At 41.4% G+C, this 10,000-nt stretch overlaps 1 protein-coding gene across 3 annotated transcripts in view; it reads left to right on the top strand.

Moving 5' to 3' along the window:
• Window positions 1-10,000, top strand: part of LOC113814278 (mucin-17) — a 167,623-nt gene that overhangs the window by 44,792 nt on the left and 112,831 nt on the right. The gene's annotated exons all lie outside the window — the stretch shown is intronic.

Here is a 10,000-nt window from a genome sequence, read left to right as displayed (position 1 = left end):
ATTTCGAAATTGTCGACATTTAGACCGGGGAACCGGACTAACCGAACACCGACCCTACTACTCCAGTCACCTTAGAAAAAAAAAATCTGAAGGCCTCAGATGCAGTTCTGTACTATTAACCTTTATCGTTTTTGGCTCCGCGGCTAGCAACATCTCATGTCCCCTCCCCTCCCCTCACCTCCCCCTCCCACCCTTATCGCATCCCCCCTTTCCTCCTCCCTGTATCCCCCTTTTAACTCTCCATTTCTCTCTCTCTTTCTCTTTCTCTGTCTCTCTCTCTCTCACTCCCGCTCCCTTTCCCTCTCTCTCTTCTCTCTCTCTCCTCCTCTCTCTCTCCTCTCTCTCTCTCTCTCTCTCTCTCTCTCTCTCTCCTTCTCCCTCTCCTCTCCCTTTCCCTCTCCCTCTCCTGTCCTCTCCCTCCTCCTCCCTCACCCTCACCCTCATCCCCATCCTCTCCCTCCCCTTCCCTCCTCCCTTCTCCCTCCCCTTCTCCTCCCTCCCCCTCACCTCCCTACATCCTCCTCCCTCCCTCCCTTCCCCTTCCCCTTCCACCTCTCCCCTCTCCCCTCCATTCCCCTCTCGCCCCTGCCCCCTCCGAGCGACACAAGGTCAGGCGAGGTTGGCGTCGACTTCGTCTCTCCATCGGCTCGCCTCGCCTCGTCTCTCCTGTGCCTTTCTAAAACCTGGTCGGCGGAACTGGACTGGTCGCCGAGCCCGTCTGTTTAGCATCCCGGTCAGCTGACACAGATTTTCGGGATGAGAGGGGGGTGGAGGGGGTGAGGTGGGGGAGGGGGTGAAGAGGGGAGAGTATTAAGGGAAAGGGAAAGGGAGAGAGGGAGAGAGAAGAGAAGAAGTGGGTGTTGAGGAGAGGGGGAAAAGGGAGCAGGAGAGATGGAGAGTAAGAGCGAGAGAGAAAGAGTAAGAGCGAGAGAGAGAGAGAGTAAGAGCGAGGGAGAGAGAGAAAGAAAGAAAGAAAAAAAAGAGAGAGAGACAGATGGAGAGAGGGAGAGGATAAGAAGGAAAGAGAGAGGGAGAAGGAGGGAGAGGAGCAGCAGGAGAGAGGTCAGCCTTTGATATGGCCGGTTTATAGAGGTGTAAAAGGCATTTGATGTGGTTTAATTGATGCTAAAAGGTTCCCGCATACAGGTATCTGATGGAGTGTTTTGATAAGAAAGTAATCCTCTGTCTGGATCTCTCTCTCTCTCTCTCTCTCTCTCTTTCTTTCTTTCTTTCTTTCTTTCTTTCTTTCTTTCTTTCTTTCTCTCTCTCTCTCTCTCTCTTCTCTCTCTCTCTCTCTCTCTTCTCTCTCTCTCTCTCTCTCTCTCTCTCTCTATCTCTCTCTTTTTATCTCTCTCTCTCTCCCCATCCCCTCTCCCTCTCCCACTCCTATTCTACTCCCTACTCCCACTCTCTCTCTCTCTCTGTATCTATCTATCTCTTTCTTTCTATCTCTCTCTCTCTCCCCATCCCCTCTCCCTCTCTCCTCTCCCTCTCCTCCCTACTCCTACTCCCTCTCTGTCTCTCTCTCTCTCTCTCTCTCTCTCTCTCTCTCTCTCTCTCTCTCTCTCTCTCTCTCTCTCTCTCTCTCTCTCTCTCTCTCTCTCCCTCTCTCTCTCTCTCTTCCTCACCCTCTCCTTCTCCTTCTCCCTCACCATTTCCCTTTCCCTCTCCAGACACAGACATAGACAAAGATAGAGAAAACCAGACACAGACTTAAACACAGACATACTGTATACCAACCAGACACACCGCACTGGTATCATCTGTCAATACCCGTTTTCGACATAATTTTTCAAAAATACGAAACGAAACGAAAAAAAAAAAGAAAATGCGCAAGACTTGAATCTGCAACAGCGACACACTGGTATTCTTGACGTGGGTATTTTGAATCAGAAGGAGAAGAAGAAAAAGGAGGAAGGGGAGGAGGAGTAGGAAGGGGAGGAGGAGGAGGAAGGGGAGGAGGAGGAGGAAGGGGAGGAGGAGGAGGAAGAGGAAGAGGAGGGGAGGAGAAGAATAAGAAGGAGGAAGGGAGGAGGAGTAGGAAGGGAAGGAGGAAGAGGAAGAGGAGGAGGAAGAAGACGAAGGAGAAGAAGAAGAAGAAGAAGAAGACGACGACGAGAGTGTGCAAGGTAAAAAACAAATAAGAAAGAAGGAGAAAAATAAAGAAGAAAAAATAACACATTTAGAAGAAAAAATTGATAAAAAAAACGAAGAAAAAAATAGATATTAGACAAGATAAAAAAAAATACCAATCGAAGAAGAAAAGAAAATGGATTACAAGCCTTTCCAAGTTCCGGCTTCCTGGGGGCGTGAGGGCGTGAGGGGCGTGGCGAGATCCTGAAACGGGCGCCTTCGGGCTGTTCCTGGAATTAGTGTGATGACTCCATAACATTTTCCTTTTTTTTTCTTTTTTTTTTCTTGGAATTGATATTTTAGGGGGAATGGGGTGTGATGGGGTGGGGGGGGGTAGGGATGTCTATAACATTTTCCTTTTTTCACTTTTTTTTCTTGGATTTTTTCTCATTTTCCTATTTCTGATTTTCTTGGAATCATAATTTTTCTCCCTAACATTATGTTTTCTCTAAACTTTGCTTTTGTTGGAATTTTAAAGATTTATATATATACATATATATATATACATACATATATATATATATATATACATATATATATATATATATATATATATATATATATATATATATATATATATATATACAGAAAAGAAAAGATAAAGAAAACGAAAGAAAAAAAACAGAAAGAAAGAACGAAACCAAGAAAAGAAAATAAAAAATAAAAAAAGAAAGAAAACGAAAGAAAGAACTAAAAAAAAAAAACACTCAAAAATACAAAACACGAAACACCAACGAAGGTCAAATCTCATTTCCCGTTAACCCCCCTTCACCCCCCCCCCCCTTCAAAAAAAAAAAATCGGTAACGCTACAGTATACTTATGCTAATTTCCCAATTTTTATTTATTTATTCACATTTTTTATTTTACTTCTTCCTCATATAAAAACGTAACACATTTTGGGGTTTCGGAAAAGCCATTGCGACGGAGATCACCTTCGCGGCCGCTCCGTGAAACGCGTGTAAGTAGGTTTATGTTGCGGTGAGTTCGTGGAAGGAGGGAGAGAGGGAGAAGGAGAGAGAAAGGGAGTGAGGAAGGAAGGGAGAGAGGGAGAGGGAGAGAAAGGGAGGGAGTGAGAAAGGAAGTTAGGGAGGGAGGAAGGAAGGGAGGGAGAGGGAATAAGAGAGGAGAGGGGGAGGAGAGGAGAGAGAGGGAGAGAAAGAGAGAGAGAGAGAGAGAGAGAGAGAGAGAGAGCTTATAAAGCTCACTTTACTAATCACGAGAAAATCACATTTCGTAACAGGAAGATATCAATATAACGACATAACCAAAGAAGGAATATGAGGAGAAGAAATAAACGAAAAAAGAAGAAAAGAAGAAAAAGGAGAAGGCGAAAAATTAGAAAGAAAAAAAGAAGAAAAGAAAAAGACCAAAAATGATAATAATGATAATAATAATAAGAAGAAGAAGTCGAAGGAGAAGAAGAAGAAGAAGAAGAAAAAGAAGAAGATGATATCGAAGACGAAAATGACATAGACTAATAAACAGAAAGGAAAAAAAATCCTCGAATAATAAAATACGCCCCTTACGCACGCGCACGCACTCACGCACTCGGAAGGAAGTTGTTAACGACGAAAAAAGTGCAACATGGTGATCAAAGGTGCAATATTGGTCACATTTCCTGGCATTTTTTTTTTCTTTTACCTCTTCCTCTCTTCTTTCCTTCCTTCTTTATTCTTATTTCGTTTGTGCTGTCTTTCGTCTAAATATCTTCGCTTGCTCCTCTCCCTCTTTCTTCTTTCCTCTCTCCTCTCTCCTCTCGTTCTCCTTCCTTCTTTCTTCTGTTGTCTTTTGTCTCTCTTCGCTTGCTCCTCTTTCTCTCTCTTCTCCGATTCTCTTTTTTCCTCTTTCCCTCTCCTTTCGTTCTCCTCCTCTCTTCATCAGCTTTACATTCCTTCTCTTTATCTTCTGTCTTAAATCTATCGTCTCCCTCTCCTTTCCTCCCCACCTCCTCCTCCTCCGTCGCTCCCTCCCTCCCTCCTTATCTCCCTCCCTCCCTCTCCTCCCTCCCTCCCCCTATCTCCCTCCACCCTCCTCCCTCTCCTCCCCCTCCCTCCCTCCCTCCCTCCCTCCCTCCCTCCCCTCTCTCTCCTCCCTCCCTCCGTCGCTCCCATTCTCTTCCCTATCTCCCTCTCCTCCCTCTCCTCCCTCCCTCCCTTCCTCCCTCTCCTCCCTCCCTCCCTCCCTCGCTCCCATCCTCCTCCCTATCTCCATCCCTATCTCCCCCCCACCTCCCTCTCCTCCCCACCCACGTCCTCCCTCTCCTTCTCCCCACCCACGTCCTCCCTCCCTCCCTCCCTCCCTCCTCTCCCTCCCTCACCGTCGACATAATCAGGTAATTACAACACCTTGAAGACAGTGAAAGCTCGCAGGTCACCGATTTGTGTTGGAAATGGCGGCGGGTGTAGGATGCGTCTTCTGTGGTCTGTGTAAGATGTCCTTCTCTGTTCTGGAGGATTTGGTTTGTTTGTGTGGTGTGTTGGGTGTCCTTTTTGTAGGGTTTGTAGGATTTGGTTTATGTGGTATGTTAGGTAAGTTCTGTAGGATTTGGTTTATGTGGTGTCTTGGGTATCTTTTTGTAGAATTTTTTTATGTGGTATGTTGGATGTCCTTTTGTAGGATTCGTTTTATGTTGTATGTTGGGTATGCTTTTGTAGGTTTTGTTTTATGCACACAAACGAAATAATAGCAAACCAAACACACACCGGAATAGCTACAACACCTTAGCAACCATGATAATTACAACAACAACAACCATGATACACAGAACATAAAACAACAAAGAACACACAAGCAGAGTAATAACAAACCAAACACACACCGGAATAACTACAACATCTTAACAACCATGATAACAACAACAACAACAACAATAAACAACTTACACACCTATTACCCACAACACTCCAAGAGGCCCGAGAAGACACCCAGTCATCTATAACTGGCGAGTAACTGACCACCTGATCACACCCTTAGAAAGGTCAGCGAGCGAATTCGAAAGGTCAGCCAAATGACAAAGGTCCTAAGAGGTCATATTAGAGGGGGCTATTTTTTTTTTTTTTTTTTTTTTTTTTTTTGATGAAGATCAATGAGAATAAATAACTTTTTCTAGAGGTTAGTTATTGATGTGTAATATTGTAGATTATTGTTCTTTTTTTTTTTTGTTTTTTTCTTTAATACATGTTACAGTAAGCTATAAATTGAGAACGAGGTAGATATACACAGATAGATAGATAGATAGATGGATAGATGTTTAGAGAGATGGATGGATAGATGGATGGATAGATAAATGGATAGATTGTTGAGTATATATATAGATAGATGGATAGATAGATGGATAGGTGGATCAATAGATAGATAGAGCGAGAGTAAAAGAAAATACAAAGACAAAGAGAAAGAAAGAAAAAGAAAGCGAAAAAAATAGAGAAAAAGACAAAGTGAAAGAGAAAGAAAGAAAAAGAAAAAGAAAAGGAAAAAGAAAAAGACAGAAAGAAAGAAAGAGAGAAAAAGAGCGAAAGAAATAAAGAGAAAGGAAAAAGGGAAAGTAACAAGAAAGGGTAGCCGAGCACCGCGATATATAATGCTCGAGTCACTACTGGAGAGATATAACGGGGAGGGAGGTGGGGGTGGGGGTGGGGGTGGGGTGGGGGGGGGCTGATGAAGAAACGAGATTCCTTAAGAGGATAAGAAACGTCTTGGGTTGCATAAGGAACGTCGGGTGAAATGGGGGGAAGGTGGAGGAGGGGGAGGGGGAGGGGGTGAATGTTTATCTATGTGTTTTTTTTTTTTGTGAGTGTGTGTGTGTGTGTCGGTTGTGCGATTTTTTCTCTTTTTCTCTCTGTCTTGCTCTTTCTATCTTTTGCTTTCACTGTCTCTATTCTCTCTCTCTCTCTATTCCATTCTCTCTCTCTCTCTATTCCATTCTCTCTCTCTCTCTCTCTCTCTCTCTCTCTCTCTCTCTCTCTCTCTCTCTCTCTCTCTCTCCCTCACTCTCTCTTCCATTCTCTCCGTCTCTCTCTTTCTTTCTCTCTATTCGATTCTCTCTCTCTCTATCTATTCCATTCTCTCTGTTTCTCTCTCCACTTCCTTCCCCATGACATTTATCTTTTTCCTCCTCTCCACGATTAAAACAAATCATAAAGGCTGTTTCTTGAATACGTTTCCACTCCGTTTTCCTGCTTTGACTCGGGCTTCGGCTTCGTTTGCATAATGTAAATCAGAACACAATGGGCGTGAGGGGAAGAGGGAGAAGGAGAAGATGAAAGAGAAGGAAAAGGATAAGGAAGAAGAAGAGGATGGGAGAAGGAGGAGGAGAGGGAGATGGAAATCGAGGTATAGGAAGAGGGAGAAGGAGATGGAGAGGGATGGTAAAGGGTGAAGGAGTGGAAGAGAGAGAAGGATAGAGCGAGAGACGGATAGAGATTGAAAGGGAAAATGAGAAGAGAAAGGGAGAGATAAGGACAGACACATAGAGAGAAAGAGAGAGAGAGAGAGAGAGAGAGAGAGAGAGAGAGAGAGGGAGAGGGGGAGAGAGAGAGAGAGAGAGAGAGAGAGAGAGAGAGAGAGAGACAGGGCGAGCAAGAGATTGAGAAATAAAATACAAAAGAGAAATAAAGAAAGCGAACGAAGGATCAAGCGAAATAACGAGAGAAAGAGCTAAAGAGCGAGAAAAAGACATAAAGAGCGAGAGAAAGAGTTAAAGAACGAGAGAAAAACCGAGCGAGTGAAAAAAAAAAAACGAGAGAAAAGCGAGAGAGCGAGAGAAAGAGAGAAAGGGCGAAAGAACGAGAGAGAGAAAAAAACGAAAGATCGAAAGAACGAGAAAAAGAACGAGCGAAAAAACCAAAGAGCGAGAGAAAGAGAAAGAAAGAACGAGAGAAAAAAAACGAAAGATCGAAAGAACGAGAGAAAAAAACGAAAGAGCGAGAGAAAGAGAGAGAAAGAACGACAGAGAAAAAAAAAACACGAAAGATCGAAAGAACGAGCGAAAGAGCGAGCGAAAAAAACGAAAGAGCGAGAGAACGAGAAAAAGAGAGAGAAAGAACGAGAGAGAAAAAAAAACACGAAAGACCGAAAGAACGAGCGAGAGAGCGAGGCAGGAGCGGCGGCGCCCGAACCCGTTCTATGTCCCGCAGCTGTTGCGTTTCGAAACCCCGATCGTGCAAAAGCGTGCGCATAACGGAGAAATTAGTACAGCATCATTAATTTTTGCACTTGTACCATCTTTATCATGTCATCTTCCTTTCCTTTCTCCCTTTTCCTTGTCTCTTGCCTTTTGCAAGTTGGTGTTGTCATCATCGTCGTTATTATTATATATGTGTATATATATATATGTATATATATATATATATATATATATATATATATATATATATATATATATATATTATATATATATATATATATATATATATATATATATATATATATATATATATAGAGAGAGAGAGAGAGAGAGAGAGAGAGAGAGAGAGAGAGAGAGAGAGAGAGAGAGAGATAGATAGATAGATATTGTAATTTCGTTATTGTTGTTATTGATGGTGGTATTACTATATTTTGTAACAGCTATCTGTCGTGGCACTACCATCGGTAGTAATGATAATCATTATCAATCGTAATAATTATAAAGATATAGATATAACAAATATACAGATATAGAGATATTGATATATAAAAATAACAATATAAGGATATAGATATAACAATATAAAGATATAAAGATAACAATATAAAGATATAAAGATCTGAAGATGACAATATAACAATATAAAGATGTAGAGATATAGATATAACAATATAAAGATGTAAAGATATAAATATAATAATATAAAGATGTAGAAATATGAATATAACAATATAATGATATAAAGATAACAATATAAAGATAAAAAGATATAAAGATAACAATATAGCAATATAAAGATGTAGAGATATAAATATAACAATATAAAGATATAAAGATAAAAAGACAGCAACCTAAACGAAGAAATACAAAGGTAAGCAGACAGGTAGATCAACCTCACTCAACTCAGCCACCAACTCTTTTTTTTCCCTAAGGCTCTTGTTTTTCTCCTGAGAAATTATCTTCGGAATGTCAGTAATTATGACATTACGGTGGCTAGAAATGTCGGAACTCACCCCCTAATTATATAGATATTTACCGTGATTATGTAGATATTTATAGATATCATTAGGTAGTTTAGATTAAAAAAAAAGTAATTAAAAAATACGTATCTCACTTGAGGAATATGATGTAAAATTGGAACAGAATACGTATGTAGCTTCTATTCTCGTCTTCCCCTGTTCCTCTTTTCTATTCTCTCTCTCTCTCTCTCTCTCTCTCTCTCTCTCTCTCTCTCTCTCTCTCTCTCTCTCTCTCTCTCTCTCTCTCTCTCTCTCTCTCTCTCTCTCTCTCTCTCTCTCTCTCTCTCTCTCTCTCTCTCTCTCTCTCTCTCTCTCTCTCTCTTCTACTTCTTCTTCTTCTCATTTTTCTGCATCTCTTCTTAATCCTTTTGTTTTTCCTCCTTCTCCTACCTCCCCTTCCATGTCCTCATTTATCTTCTTTCTCTGTTTTGTCCATATTCTTCTCAATTTTCTCCGTCTCCTTTTGATTCTCTTACTTTTCTTACTTCTTCTTATTCCTCTTCTGCTGTCTCTCCTTTCCTCCTCTCGTGTTTTATCTTTCTTTCAACTTCCTTCTCCTCCTTGCATTATCTCCTAATCCTCTTATTTTTTATGTCCATTATTTCCTCTTTCTCTTCCTAATCCTTTTCTGCTTCCTCCCGTTTTACCATCTCCTCTTTTATCTTTCTCTCCACCTCCTTGTCCTCTTTCTTCCTCTCTCCTTCTCTTCCTCTTCCCCCTTCTCCGTTTCCTACTCTTCATCGTTTTCCTTCTTACTCCTCTTTCCCTTTCCCCTTCTCCTTTTGCTCCTCTTCCTCTTTCTCCGTCTCTTCCTCTTCCTCTTTCTCCTCTTCCTTTTTCTCCTCCTTACTCCTCTTCCTCTTTCTCCTCCTTACTCCTCTTCCTCTTTCTCCTTACTCTTCCTCCTCTTCCCTTTCCTCTTTCTCCTTCTCCTTACTCCCCTTCCCTTTTCTCCTCCCTGCTCCTCTTCCTCTTTCTCCTCTCCTGCTCCTCCAGCAAACATTTCATCACATCAGCTGCAAGTGTCCGAACTAACCCCAACTTGGTGAGTCAGTGTTACCAGAATCCTCCCGCCTTCACTTTCACTCGCTCTGCAGAGGTCCTTTTGCACTCGCCGGGCTGGCTATACTGATTACTTTTTTTTTTGAAATTCTGACTCTTTCTGTCTTTATATGTTGTGGGAAAAGGTGTGTGTGCTTCATTTTTATTTTGGATAACTACTGGTATCAAATTTGGTAGTTTGTAATATGATTTTTATTTGGTTTTTATGTTTTTTTTCGATTCTTTTAAAATTCGATTTGTGAAAGTATCGTTGGATGCCTTTGGGCGCGGAATGCGGCGACTGAAGATCATAGATATGAGTTGTGTTAAAGAGATAATACTTTATTTTTTCTACCATTGTCTCTCGGAAGATATGCATCTTTTCGAAATTGCTTCGTCTCGTTTTTATTGAAGTCTAAGATTATTTTGAATAGGTTTTCTTTATCGAAGTATAAGTTACTCTGTGACTTTGTGATATGTTGATTCTCGTCTGCGCAATCCGGGTTTACTGACCTGGACGGGTCGGAGGCTCACTGCGGACCTTCTTTTCCTTTATTTTTCTTAATATCATTTTTTTCTTATCAATTCATCTCATTTAATTTATTTTAGCAGTTTATCTCATTTTTTCTTTTATCATTTAATCGTGTTATATTACGTTTTCGTTTATTTTTTGCCTGAATCTCA

The sequence above is a fragment of the Penaeus vannamei genome, chromosome 23, assembly GCF_042767895.1.
Source record: "Penaeus vannamei isolate JL-2024 chromosome 23, ASM4276789v1, whole genome shotgun sequence".
NCBI classification, from domain to species: domain Eukaryota; kingdom Metazoa; phylum Arthropoda; class Malacostraca; order Decapoda; family Penaeidae; genus Penaeus; species Penaeus vannamei.
This window is presented reverse-complemented; position numbering and strand designations above follow the sequence as displayed.